Source organism: Panthera pardus, unplaced genomic scaffold (genome assembly GCF_024362965.1).
Source record: "Panthera pardus isolate Hobbes unplaced genomic scaffold, ASM2436296v1 HiC_scaffold_7, whole genome shotgun sequence".
Lineage (NCBI taxonomy): Eukaryota > Metazoa > Chordata > Mammalia > Carnivora > Felidae > Panthera > Panthera pardus.
The window spans coordinates 17,304,531-17,318,948 of NW_026527002.1; the positions used below are offsets into that span (position 1 = coordinate 17,304,531).

A 14,418-nucleotide genomic window follows, 5' to 3' on the forward strand; every position below is an offset into this window, starting at 1 on the left:
GTGGGTTTGGGTTCAGGCTCGGGCTCGAACTAGGCCTTGGTGCTGACAGCGTGGAGCCTGCTTGGGATGCTCTCTCACCCTCTCTGCCCCTCTCTAGCTGACGTTCTCTCTCAACTATGCCTTCTTTTCATTTCATATACTCTCTGACTGACCTCATCCACTCAAAGATTTTATATGCTATCAGTCTGTTCATAACTGATAAGTCTGTATTCCAATCCTGATTTTTTAAAATTGAACTCCAGGGGCGCCTGGGTGGCTCAGTCGGTTAAGCGACCGACTTCAGCTCAGGTCATGATCTCGCGGTCCGTGAGTTCAAGCCCCGCATCGGGCTCTGGGCTGATGGCTCAGAGCCTGGAGCCTGCTTCCGATTCTGTGTCTCCCTCTCTCTCTGCCCCTCCCCCGTTCATGCTCTGTCTCTCTCTGTCTCAAAAATAAATAAAACGTAAAAAAAAAAAAATTAAAAAAAAAAAATAGAATTGAACTCCAGACCCATATACCTAATTTCCTATTGGATATCTGTACTTGGATGTCATGGCCTCACAAGTAACATGTGCAAAATTACCTTGATTCTTCTCAAACTTCCTGGTACTCCAGTGAGATAGCTGGCTACCTCGTCATCCTTGACCTCTGTGTTCCCTTTGCCTCCCACAGCAAGTAATTACACAAGTCTGGTTGATTCTACTACCTAAATTTAAAAATAAATTTACCTTTCTCTAATCCCATAAACATTGTTTTATGTGGGCTTATGTTGTCTCTCATCAGATTTTTTTCTAGTGTTCTTTTTGGTTTCTGGTCTAACCTCCCCAGCCCCCCAACTAAGTCTCTGCACTGCCCTTTAATGTCCTTTCAAAAAACATCTAGAATCATGTTAGTCTTTGCTTCAAACCCTTAATGTATTCTTGTTTCCTGTATAATTTTATCCTTTTATTCTTTTTCCCAGATTGTGTGGCTCTTCATGCTTTGTGTTTCTGTCACATTGGTTTTCCCCATAAAGTGTAATTTTGAACTTATTCAGCTCTCTTGTATTGCAGTGGTATGCCAGCTTGCCTGCCATTGTATATTTGCTACTTAGCACAGTGCCTGGCACTTCAGTGTTTAAGGAAAATATTTTTAAAAAATGTTTGCTTATTTATTTTGAGAGAGAGAGAACGTGTGCAGACATGAGCTGGGGAGGGGCAGGGGCGGGGGGAGAGAATCCCAAGCAGGCTCTGTGCTGTCAGTGCCTAGGCTAAGCCTGAGTCCAGTGCGGGGCTTGGTGTCATGAACCATGAGATCATGACCTGAGACTAAACCAAGAGTGGAAGCTTAATCAACTGAATAAGTGAATAACTTATTATTATTCAATTATTATTATTCAGAATAATAACTGAATAACTGAATAACTGAAACAATTATTATTTATTTATTTTTAAAAATTTTTTTAATGTTTATTTCTGAGACAGACAGAGCATGAGTGGGGGAGGGGCAGAGAGAGAGGGAGACACAGAATCAGAAGCAGGCTCCAGGCTCTGAGCTGTCAGCACAGAGCCCGACACGGGGCTCGAACTCAGAAACCATGAGATCATGATCTGAGCTGAAGTTGGTCGCTCAACTGACTGAGCCACCCATGCGCCCCTGAAACAATTATTTTGATGCACATTGAATCTTATTAAAGAATAATATATAATTTGACTAATTTTATAGCTTATCAGCATTCAGTTACTGACTTCTTGCTTGAATAATTTTGGTCTTAAAATTAGACCAAATGCACGTGAAAAGATGTTCAACATCACTAGTCGTTAGGGAAATGCAAATTAAAACTACAAAGAGATCATGTCATGCTTGTTACATTGGCCGTCATCAAAAAGACAGAAATAAAAGGGGGCACATGGGTGGCTCAGTTGGTTAAGTGTCTGAATCTTGATTTTGGCTTAGGTCATGATCTCATGGTTTGTGGGATCGAGCCCTGTGGTGGGCTCTACGCTTGGGATTTTTTTCTCTCCCTCTCTCTCTACCCCTTCCCTGCATGCATGCACTCTCTCTTTCTCAAAATAAAGAAATAAACTTAAGAAAATGATTAAAAAAAAAAAAAAGACTGAGTTAACAAATGCTGGCATGGAACCCTTGCACACTGTTGGTGGGTTGAAGACATTATGCTCAGTGAAGTAAGTCAGAGAAAGAAAAGATAATGTATGATCTCACATGTGGAATCTAAACAGAAAACAAAACCAAACTCAGAAAAAAAGATCAGACATGTGGTTTCCAGAGGTGAAGAAGGGTGGAGGTAGGATAGATTGTTGGAAGGTGGTCAAAAGGTACTTATAATGGTCAAAAGGTACTTATAATGTATATAAGTACTAGGGAAATAATGTACAACATGATGATTTTAGCTAATATTGCTCTGTAATCTATAGGAAATATGTTGAAAGTAAGTCCTAAGAGTTCTTATCAAAAGGAATAAGCTTTTCTTTTTTTCTTGCCTTTTCATTTTATCTATACACGCAGATGGATGTTAGCAGAACCTATTTGGTAATTATTCTATAATATATATAAATCAAATAATCAAGCTATATGCCTTAAACTTACACAGTGATATATGTCAATTATTTCTCAATAAAACTGGAAAGAACACCAAATACGTAGTTTTTCACAGTGGGAAAATGGAAAATAATTTGGCAATGGAGAGTTTTCTCACATGGTCTCAGATAGGACTTATAACACAAACTGGTCTAAAAAAGGTCATATTTAGAAATTACATATTCAGTGAAATATATTTGACACCATACTTTGAATAAGTAATTAAGCATAGTAGTTATCAGTAATATACTGGCAATATTCGTTTTAGCCAGTGAAAATATACTGATAGCTCATAGTACAGCTATCATAAGCATTTTCTGATTTTTTGTAAATGCATTTGTGTTAGTGGTAATATTTATGGGTAATGCTTATCCACATGGCTCATTCTTGCATTCTCATTGTATATCTCTCACAAAAGTATTTGAGAGGCATTACAGTGACTTCTAACACCAGCTACCCAGAGTTGGACCAAACTTCACAGATTAAGGGCACAGCCCTCCACAAGACTTCTCTTATTTTAGACATCAGCTGCTAGTATCGGGGTCCTCAAGCCATCCTCTATTCTGGCTATAAATACGGGGTTTCCATTACACTGTCAAATGTGATAAATCACTAAAATGACTTACAGAACTCAGGAAAGTGCTATACTTAATGATTACAGTTGTATTGTAGCGTAATGCTACAAATCAGAACCAGCCAAAGGGGGCAGTGTGTAGCATGTGGTCTGGGAGGGTCCAAATGTAGCTTTTACCAGTCTCAGGGATGTATCACCCCCCTGGCACATCACTACTGTTGTGCCACTCTCACCTGAGTTTCAGTGTATGGAGTTTTTATTGATACTGCATTGCCTATGTGGCTCAGACTCCATACTCCCAACTTTCCCCAGAGATCTGGCTGATGTCAGATGGCTTAGAGGTCTAACCCTCTTAATCACATCTTTCTGGTGTGGTCTTTCTGGTGTGACCAGCTTCCATCTATGTCATCTCTTCAGCTAAACTATAGAGGAGCTCACCGTGAGTTAGCATATTAGTATAAACTATTGGATATGGGTCGCAGAACCTACCATGAATAACAAAAACACTCCCATCACTTGGAATATTCCAAGGATTTAGAAGTTACCTCCCAGGAACCAGAAATAAAGGCTAGCAAAATTCTTTATTCTATGTAGCATGTACATGGCTTACTCTATATAAGCTGATAAAATTATGTCCTTTGTAAGGACTTTGTTAGAATAACTCAGGTTTAGTGAAATATGAGAGCTAGCTGAAAACGATCTATAAAAGCAAATTGTATTTTCTATCTTCCTACACCATTTCTAGGCATATTAATCATTTTATAATTAAAAGAAATTCAACTTTTACTAACTCATTATTTAATAACTATTACTGTTAAGAAATGCTTTCACTAACTTTTTAAAAAAATTTTTAAAATTTATTTTTGAGAGAGAGATAGAGTGTGAGCAGGGGTGGGGCACACAGAGAGAGAGAGGGAGACAGAATCTGAAGCAGGCTCAAGGCTCTCAGCTGCCAGCACACAGCCCAATGCAGGTCTCGAACTCACAAATTGTGAGATCGTGACCTGAGCTGAAGTCAGTTAACTTTTAAGTCATTAACTTTTTAAGTGTAGATCTATGTACTTCAGTTAAATTTCATCTTTCTCTTTTCTCTTTCTTAGAGAAGTTGAGTGTTTTACCTTAGGTTGAGCATTATTGCTTTGATTTTAACGCTTTATATCCTGGAAGACATTTTTAATAGTTGACATAATACAGCCAGTATTTTCAACATTGTTTTTTATATACATATTTTTGACCCAACATCCGTAGATAGATACTACATTGCTTTTGAAATGTATTATCTGGTTCAAATGGTGAATATAAAAAGCATTGCTTTATTTTGAGTTTTATAAAAAGAATTTTATATTAAGTAAAATTTGCATATGGCAAAATGATTTTAAAGAGTACAAAACAATATAACATGGAAATTGTGACCCTCCCAACCCTGTTGTCCAGTCTCTCTTGATAAGCAGTATCTTGTATATAATTTCATGATTAGACTGTATACGTGTGTATATAGCCCTTTCTTCTTTTCCATGTGGTAGCTTAGATCCTGTTCTCTTTTTGAAAATACTACCTTTGTGATTTATAGTATGGGGACATAGCCATAACCTTTCAAGATTAAAAAGCAATGGAATGCATCTATTTGACAGACCTGGAGCAGTTACTGTCTGCTGCTAAGGTTTTTATTGCAGATGCAAGAAAAAGTTGTCCTTACCCTTCTGTCTAATTGTGGCAGCTGTGATTGAATGGGGGAATATAGGGGGAAACATGATAATACAGGGGGAAACATGGGGAGAGAATTTTGCAGCTCAGAAATAACTTGTAAATAGTGAAGACCCTGTTATACTCTAAAAAGGAAACTGAAATTTGAGTTAAAAGGGGCAGCCTAGACTTGGGCATAAAACTGAATTAAACAGGCTTTATCTCTGGGTGAAAAGAAAGTTCATTGTATACCAAACTGGTACGTGTGGTGCATATAGAAGGTGTTATATAGCACTTATTATGTTATATTAAAACTGTATGCCTGCTTGTTTACTGTCTAGATGCTGTACCTTTGGGCAAAAACTTATGTATCTGTTTATCTCCCCAAGACCAGCAAACTATCTGGCACATGGGTGATGCTTAGTATGTTACATGAAGATTTACTGAGTATGTGTCTTGGAAGAGAGGTTGGCTTTTAAATGTAGCAATGTTGAAACTTTATTAAAAAAAACAAAATTCATAGAGGGAAGAAATCAATTGCGAAATTTAATATTTTCTGGCACGTGGGTGGTTTAGTTTGTTAAGCATCCACCTTTGGCTTAGATCATGATCTCATGGTTCATGAGTTCGAGCCCTGTGTTGGGCTCTGTGCAGATGGCTCAGAGCCTGGAACCTGCTTCGGATTCTGTCTCTCCCTCTCTGTCTGCCCTCCCCTGCTCATATGCTGTTTCTTTCTGTCTCTCTAAGTAAGTAAAAAACAACAAAAAAAGAAATTTAATATTTTCGATAAGTTATTTGATAAAATTTCACTAATTAAAAGAAACATGAAAAACAAATTCCTATCAAATCTCATTAATTTGATAAGAATAAGATGTTAGATTAAGTTTAGATAAATTTTACTTCAAATCCAGCAATTAAAAAAAAAGTCACTGTATTTGTCAGGGTTCTTCAGAGAACCAATAGGGTGTGTGTGTGTGTGTGTGTGTGTGTGTGTGTGTGTGTGTATGTGTGTAAGTAAGTAAGTAAGTAAATGTATATTTAAGGAATTGGCTTGTGATTATATGGAGGCTGGAAAGTCTAATATCTGCAAGGTAAGCCGCAAAACTCGTGACCCAGGGAAGAGGTGATGTTGCAGTTCTAAGTCTGAAGTTGTCTGTTGGCAGAATTCCTTCTCACTTGAGGAAGGTCAGTCTTTGTTAAGGCCTTCCACTGATTGGATGAGGCCCAGTCACATTATGGAGGGCAGATTGCTTTAGTCAAAGTCTACTAATTTAAATGTTTATCTCACCTGAAAAACATTCTCACAGAAATATCCATAGTAATGTCTTTTTAAAAACGTTTATTTTGGCGTCGGGCTCTGGGCTTATGGCTCGGAGCCTGGAGCCTGTTTCCGATTCTGTGTCTCCCTCTCTCTCTGCCCCTCCCCCGTTCATGCTCTGTCTCTCTCTGTCCCAAAAATAAATAAAAAACGTTGAAAAAAAATTAAAAAAAAAATGTTTATTTTGGGAGAGAGGAGTGGCAGAAAGAGAGGGAGAGAGAGAATCCCAAGCAGGCTCTGTTCTGTCAGCACACACAAAGCCTGTCTCAGGTCTGCATCTCACGAACCACGAGATCATCACCTGAATGGAAACCAAGAGTCACACACTTAACTGACTGAGCCGCCTAGGCACCCCTCCATAATGTTTGGCCAACTATCTGGGCAACATGGCCTAGCCAAGTGGACATATAAAATTAACCATCATAGTCACTACTGAAATCTTTTCTTTTCCTGACTTTGTTGACAAGTGGCATAGAAATAATGTTAAAAATTAAATGCAAGTAGAATTTCACGTAACTGTTAGCACTAATAAATCTTTAGTGTTTGTTGGCTTAACTAATATTGCAAGTGTATTGTTATGCCAACAAGTTGGACACCTTAGACAAAATTGATAAATTCCTAGAAAGTCCCAAATTACTGAAACTGATTCAAGAAGAAATGCAAAATCTAAATAGATCTCTAACACGTAAAGAAATTGAATTCTTCATTAAAAATCTTTCACAAAGGAAAGCCCAGGCATGGATGACTTCATTGATGAATTCTACCAAACATTTAAAGAGGAAATAATACCAGTACTTGATAAACTTAAAAGAGAAATGCACACTTCCCAACACATTTTGTGAGGCTAGTATTATCCTGATATCAAGGCCAGATAAAGTTTCCACAAGAAAATTACAAAGCAGTATGTGTTAGGAATATAGATGTAGAAATCCTAAACAAAATGTTAACAGATTGAAACTAGCAACATATAAAAATGATTATACACTCTGGCCAGGTGAGCTTTATCATAGTAGTGCAAGTTTTTAGTTTTAACATGTCTAAATTAATACACCAGATTAATAGAGTTAAGGGCAAAAAGCACATGATTATCTCAATAATCGCAGAAAAAGTATTTGACAAATCCAACACTGATTTATTATAAAAACTGTCAACAAACTAGGAATAAAAGATTTTGATTTCTGAAGAAGGACATCTATGAAAAACCTACCGCCAACATCCTACATAATGTTTATGACTGTCAGCTTTCCTTACAAGGAACAAGACAGGAATGTGTATTCTTATCACCTCATTCAACTTTGTACTGAAAGTTCTAGCCAGCGTGATGAAAAAATACAATAAATAAAAGGCATCAAGGTTAAGAAGAAAAACTGCCCTTGTTTGCAGATGACATAATTCTGTTTGGAGAAAATTCTAAGAATCTACAAAAAAGCTATTAGAATTAATAAATGAGCTTAGGAAGTTAACAGAATATGAGATCAATAAAAAAATATGTAAGCTGTTTTGGTTATATATTAGAACAATCTGGAAATCTTTATTGAACAGTTTCATTTGCAGTAGCAACAAATAGAATAAAATATAGTTGACCCTTGAACAGCAGGAGTTTGAACTGGGCGCGGTGGGGGCAGGGGTTCTATTTATACGTGGATTTTTTTCAGTAAATATGAGAAATGTTTTTGGAGATTTGTGACAATTTGAAAAATTTCACAGATGAACCTTTTAGCCTAGAAATATTGAAAAAAATTAAGAAAGGTGTATTGTGAATGTTAAAAATATGTGGATACCAGTCTATTTTATCATTCATTGTCTTAAAAGGTATACAGATCTATTAAAAGTTAAAAGTTATCAAAATTATGCCCTGAACACAGACTGTATATGGTGTCATTTGTAGTCAAGAGAAATGTAGGGGCACCTGGGTGGCTCAGTTGGTTAAGTATCTGACTCTTGATTTTGGCTCAGGTCATGATCTCATAGTTCGTGATTTTGGAACCCTTTGTTGGGCTCTGTGTTGACAGCATAGTCTACTTTGGCTTTTTCTCTCTCCTGCGCAGAGTATGTGCACTCTTTCAAATACAAGAGAAAGAAATGTAAATAAATATCAAGATGCACTATTAAATCATAACTGTGTACAATTAACTGTAGTACATACTGTTGTACTGTAATAATTTTGTATCTACCTTCTATTGCTGTTGTGATGAGCTCAAGTGTTGGGAGTATCCACTTAAAAAACCATGTGATGCTGGGGTGCCTGGCTGGCTCATTTGGAAGAGCATGCAATTCTTTTTTTTTTTTTTAACGTTTATTTATTTTTGAGACAGGGAGAGACAGAGCATGAACAGGGGAGGGTCAGAGAGAGGGAGACACAGAATATGAAGCAGGCTCCAGGCTCTGAGCTGTCAGCGCAGAGCCCGACGCAGGGCTAGAACTCACGGACCGCAAGATCATGACCTGAGCCGAAGTCGGCCGCCCAACCGACTGAACCACCCAGGCGCCCCAGAGCATGCAATTCTTGATACTGGGTTATGAGTTCTAGCCCCACACTGAGTGTAGAGATTACTTAAATAAATTAAAAAAAAAAAAAAAGCCATGTGATGCTGATCATCTCTTGAGAAGGCAGTTCATCTTCAATAAATGATGTATTGCGGTACAAAGCGATCTCTTTTGTGATTTTCTCATGTTTTTGTGTTTAGTGCAATGTTGTAAACTGAGTTACACCATGGGACCCAAACAAAATGCCTCTTGTGATGCTGGGAGTGCTCCCAAGAAGCAGAGAAAAGTCATATTACAAGAAAAAATTGAATTGCTTGATATGTAGATTAGGGTCTGCAGCTATGGTTGCCTGCCATTTCAAGATAAAAGAATCTAATGTAAGAACCATTGTTAAAAGGAAAGAAAGAAAAGGAAAGGAAATTCATGAAGCTGTGCTAGGTCAGTGGGTATGAAAACCCTGCACTTTCTGTGAAATGCCTTTTCATCTTATATTGAAAATGGGCTTTTATGTGGATGCAGGATTGCTATAAGAAAGTCACACCTATAAACACTACTATGATTTGAGAAAAAGAAAAATACTACCATGATTTGTGACAACTTAAAAGTAAAAGGAAGGTGAAGAATCTAAAGGTGGAGAATTTAATGGCAAAAAGAGGTGGTTTGATAATTTTGGAAAGAGGTTTAACTTAAATAATCAAGATAACAGGAGAAGCAGCTTCTGCTGATGAAGAGGCAGCAGACAGGTTTCTAGGTAGCACTAAGAAAATCACTGAGGAGAAAGGATATTTGTCTGAACAGGTTTTAAGGCAGATGAAGATGTCCTATTCTAAAAAAAAAAAAAAAAAAAAAGAAAAAGAAATAGTGCCATAAAGGACATTTGTTAGTAAGAAAAAAAAGCGAGCACCAGGATTTAAGGCAGGAGGGGCTAGGCTAACCATACTGTTTTGCGCAAATGCATTTGGGTTTATGATCAGGACTTCCTTTACATTTAAAGCTGCTAATCTTTGAGTCTTGAAGGGAAAAGATAAACACCAGCTACCAGTCTTTTGGTTGTATGGCAAGAAGGGCTAGACAATAAGAACTTTTTTTCTAGATTGATTCCATTGATGTTTGTGCTTTGTTCCTGGTATCACTATCTGTTGATGTTGGACAAGGCCCCTGGCTACCCAGAACCCCATGAGTTCAACACTGAAGGTGTAGAAGTGGCCTTCTTGCTCCCAAACACAACATCTTTAATTCAGCTTCTAAATCAGGGAGTTGTATGAACCTTTATAGCTCATTACATATGGTACTGCATGGAAAGGATTGTCAACACTGTGGAAGAGAACCCTGATAGGATTGAAGATGTCATTGTTGTTCTAGTAAAAGCCATCAAGCCCCCAACAATAAACTCCTGGTGGAGAAAACTATTCATCACAATACATAAGAATGGGAAAAGGCAGCCATATGTATAAGATTCACGTATGTTTATATGTATGTGTACATAAAATTTACATATCCGTGAGAAAAAGACTGAAAATCTAAAAAGACTGAAATCTGAAAATGGACAAAACACTTGGTTGGCTATTCTTAAAAGAGGGAAATCCAAATGCATTGAGAAGGTGCTCGGCATCATTAGTCATTAGGAAAATACAAATTGGAACTACAGTAAGACATCATTACACACAGGTATGATGTCTTATATTTAAAGAACTTACAGAACCAAGAGTGGGCAAGTGGCTGGTAGGAATGGATAATAATGCAACTTGGAAAAACTGGCAATCTCAACTAAACCCTGTGACCTTATCCAGTGACCCAACAATTCTGCTCCTAGGAATATAGCCAAGAGAAATACATGTGTCCACTGAAAGACGTGTACAAGAACGTCAATGGAATTTTGTTTATAATAGTGCTCTCCCCACCCTCCCAAACAGCATGAATAAGCTCAAATGCCTGATAACAGTAGGATGGATTAAAAAAAGTTGTACTGTATTCATACAATGAGAGAAGACACAAAGTGAAAAGAATGAACCACTGCTGCATATAGCTGCGTGGCTAACTCTGATGGACATAACATTGAGTGAAAGAAGTAAAATGCAAAAGATGACAAGCTTTTTATTTGAGGTTCAAGAAACAGATCCAGTACATCCACACTGATAGAAGTCTGAATACTTGTGAACTCTGGGAGGGAGTGTTAATGGGGAAGGAGCATAAGTGTGCCTTCTGAGGTGTAAAGAAATAGTTTTAATGAGTGCATATGTTTGAACAAACTCCTTGAGCATTATACTTAAGGTTGTACTTTTTGCTGTACATACAGTATTCCTCAACTTTAAAAAATTGGGCTTCTGGGAGAAAGTTTTCTTTGCTTTCCATAGTGGGATGTGCTTAAAATTAGTAGGTATTTTGGGATTTGACAGAAAATTTAGATTTTCTGATACTTTATACATTTGCAAGAGAAACCAAAAACCGTAATTTAAATTAAGAAAGATCCTAATATTTGAAAGGTCAGTAAAAATATTAAAGTTCAGGGGCGTCTGGGTCACTCAGTTGGTTGAGCGTTTGACTCTTGATTTCAGCTCAGGTCATGGTCTCATGGCTCCTGGGATTGAGCCCTGTGGAACTTGACTGGGATTCTCTCTCTCCCTTTCTCTCTGCCCCTCCCTTGTCCAATCCCCCTCACCCTCCCAAAATAAATAAATAAACAAAAAATTAAATGTATTAAAAACATTAAAGTCCACTATTCTTTCTGCTGTTGTTGCAGTTGTTGCTACTACTACCAAATAACCTATACTGAGTGCTTACTGTGTGTCAGATGCTGTACTGCATTCTTACCTAATTTAATTTGGAGTTGGAGTAAATGACATGTTCTTCTTTTGGGACTTCCATACTATCATGCCTCCTGTCCTCCCTATAACTTGACATCTTTGAAATTTACAACATTATAGTCTCTTGTACTCACTTGCTTTTTTTTTTTTTTTTTTGAGATGGATAAAAAGACTATTATTCTTCAGTGTTAGCCCATTGCAATCGTGAATTTAATTACTTTTATTAAAAAATTTTTTTTAATGTTTATTTTTGAGAGAGAGAAAGAGAGAGAGCACAAGTAGGGGAGGAACAGAGAGAGAGGGAGACACAGAATCTGAAACAGGCCCCAGGCTCTGAGCTGTCAGCACAGAGCCCGATGCGGGGTTCAAACCCACAAACGGCGAGATCGTGACCTGAGCCGAAGCCGGACGCTCAACCGACTGAGCCACCCAGGCTCCCCTATTTATTTTTTTTTTTAAATTTACATCCAAGTTAGTTAGCATATAGTGCAACAATGATTTCAGGAGTAGATTCCTTAATGCCCCTTACTCATTTAGCCCATCCCACAGCCTCTCCAGTAACCCTTTGTTTGTTCTCCATATTTAAGAGTCTTTTATGTTTTATCCCCCTCCCTGTTTTTATATTATTTTTGTTTCCCTTCCTTTATGTTCATCTGTTTTGTCTCTTAAAGTCCTCATATGAGTGAAGTCATATGATATTTGTCTTTCTCCAACTGACTAATTTCACTTAGCATAATACCCTCCAGTTCCATCCATGTAGTTGCAAATGGCAAGATTTCATTCTTTTTGATTGCTGCATAATACTCCATTGTATATATATACCACATCTTCTTTATCCATTCATCCATCGATGGACATTTGGGCTCTTTCCATCCTTTGGCTATTGTTGATAGTGCTGCTATAAACATGGGAGTGCATGTGCCCCTTCGAAACAGCATATCTGTATCCCTTGGATAAATACCTAGTAGTGCAATTGCTGGGTCATTGGGTAGTTCTATTTTTAATTTTTTGAGGAACCTCCATACTGTTTTCCAGAGTGGCCACACCAGTTTGTCTTCCCACCAGCAGTGCAAAAGAGATCCTCTTTCTCCACATCCTCACCGATATCTGTTGCCTGAGTTGTTAGCCATTCTGACAGGTGTGAGGTGGTATCTCATTGTGGTTTTGATTTGTATTTCCCTGATGATGAATGATGTTGAGCATTTTTTCATGTGTCGGTTGGCCATCTGGATGTCTTCTTTGGAGAAGTGTCTATTCATGTCTTTTGCTCATGTCTTCACTGGATTATTTATTTTTTGGGTGTTGAGTTTGATAAGTTCTCTATAGAGTTTGGATACTAATCCTTTGTCTGATATGTCATTTGCAAATACCTTCTCCCATTCTGTTGGTTATCTTTTGGTTTTGCTGATTGTTTCCTTCACTGTGCAGAAGCTTTTTATTTTGATGAGGTCTCAATAGTTCATTTTTGTGTTTGTTTCTCTTGCCTTGGGAGATATGTTGAGTAAGCAGTTGCTGTGGCCAAGGTCAAAGAGATTGGTGCCTGCTTTCTCCTTGAGGAATTTGATGGCCTCCTGTCTTACATTTAGGTCTTTCATCCATTTGAGTTTATTTTTGTGTGTGGTGTAAGAAAGTGGTCCAGGTTCATTTTGCTGCATGTCGCTGTCCAGTTTTCCCAGCACCATTTGCCCAAGAGACTGTCTTTATTCCATTGGATATTCTTTCCTGCTTTGTCAAAGATTAGTTGGCCATATGTTTGTGGGTCCATTTCTGGGTTCTCTATTCTGTTCCATTGATCTGAGTGTCTGTTTTTATGCCAGTACGTACTGTCTTCATGATTACAGCTTTGTAATACAGCTTGACTTTAGTACCTCTTAAGTTTCTTGACTTCTTCATCTCATGATACTGTTTTCAGTTCCTCAGCTACCTACTCTAATTGTCATATCCTAGACTTATGTTGCCAGTAACTGAATTATAGTTGCAAATATTTTCTTTGATGACCACTTCCATTTTTTTTCCAGCTAATTTTATCTTGTACCCTGCCTCCAACAAATAGTCCAAGTAATTGACATTCCAAATAATGGACATTACTACGACCTACCATTGATTGATTCTACTCCCTTACGGACCTACTCTTTCATTATTTCCTTCCTTATGCAGTCTAAATTCTGTGGTCCAGTATATTGACTCCCTTGCACCCCCTCATCTTTCTTGCCTTTCTTTCCCTTTGTCTTATAAAGTACTGACTACTGATACAAGGTGGGTCCTCAATCCTGTTGGTGGTTCTACTAAATTTCCCTAATATTTGCTGTCTGACTCTACAAGGCAGCTGTTTTATCTTTTTCCTCTCTGTATAAATTCTATTCTCCAGTCCCCAGCCCATGGTTTTACTTTTTATTTCACTGCAAAAATCGAAGCAATTAGAATTTACCCTTATCTCCTTCCATCTGTCAGCCAACCCACACCTGTACCATATATTCTGCCTTGTCTTCTATTACCAGAGGTTGTCATTGTGCCTTAGACCAACTGCTTTACTTATATAGCATCTTGTCTTCCCTTTTGACTGGAAATACTATCACTTCATCAATTTTCTTCCTCATCTGAATCACAGATATTTTTCCTGTTAGATCATTTATTTCAGAATCTATGCATTGCTATAGTATCTCCTATTTTATAAAATCCTTTATGTTTCTCCAGCTACTGTCAATTTCTAGGTTCTTTTTAGCAAAAGTTAGAGTTGTCTATATTTATTATCTCCAAGTCCTTTCACCTTGGTCTCTGTCAAACTTGTCCGATCAGGCTTGCTTTTGTGCTGCTCACCCACAAAGATCAAGGTAATAGCCCATTACATAGCAACATTTAATGAGTGGTTCTCACATCTCATATTTTTCTTTCTTTCCTTTTTTTTTTTCCCAAAGATTTTATTTTGTTTTTAAGTAATCTCCACACCCAACATGGGGCTTAAACTCACAACCCCGAGATCAAGAGTTGCCCGCTTC

The 14,418-nt window shown here is 37.7% G+C and overlaps 1 protein-coding gene and 1 non-coding gene across 10 annotated transcripts in view; both read left to right on the top strand.

Moving 5' to 3' along the window:
• Positions 1–14,418, top strand: part of CSPP1 (centrosome and spindle pole associated protein 1) — a 153,280-nt gene that overhangs the window by 22,530 nt on the left and 116,332 nt on the right. The window lies entirely within an intron of this gene.
• LOC128775371 (small nucleolar RNA SNORA31) lies at positions 4,745–4,873 on the top strand. Its single transcript, XR_008420101.1, has one exon. It is a non-coding gene; the product is annotated as a small nucleolar RNA SNORA31 (small nucleolar RNA).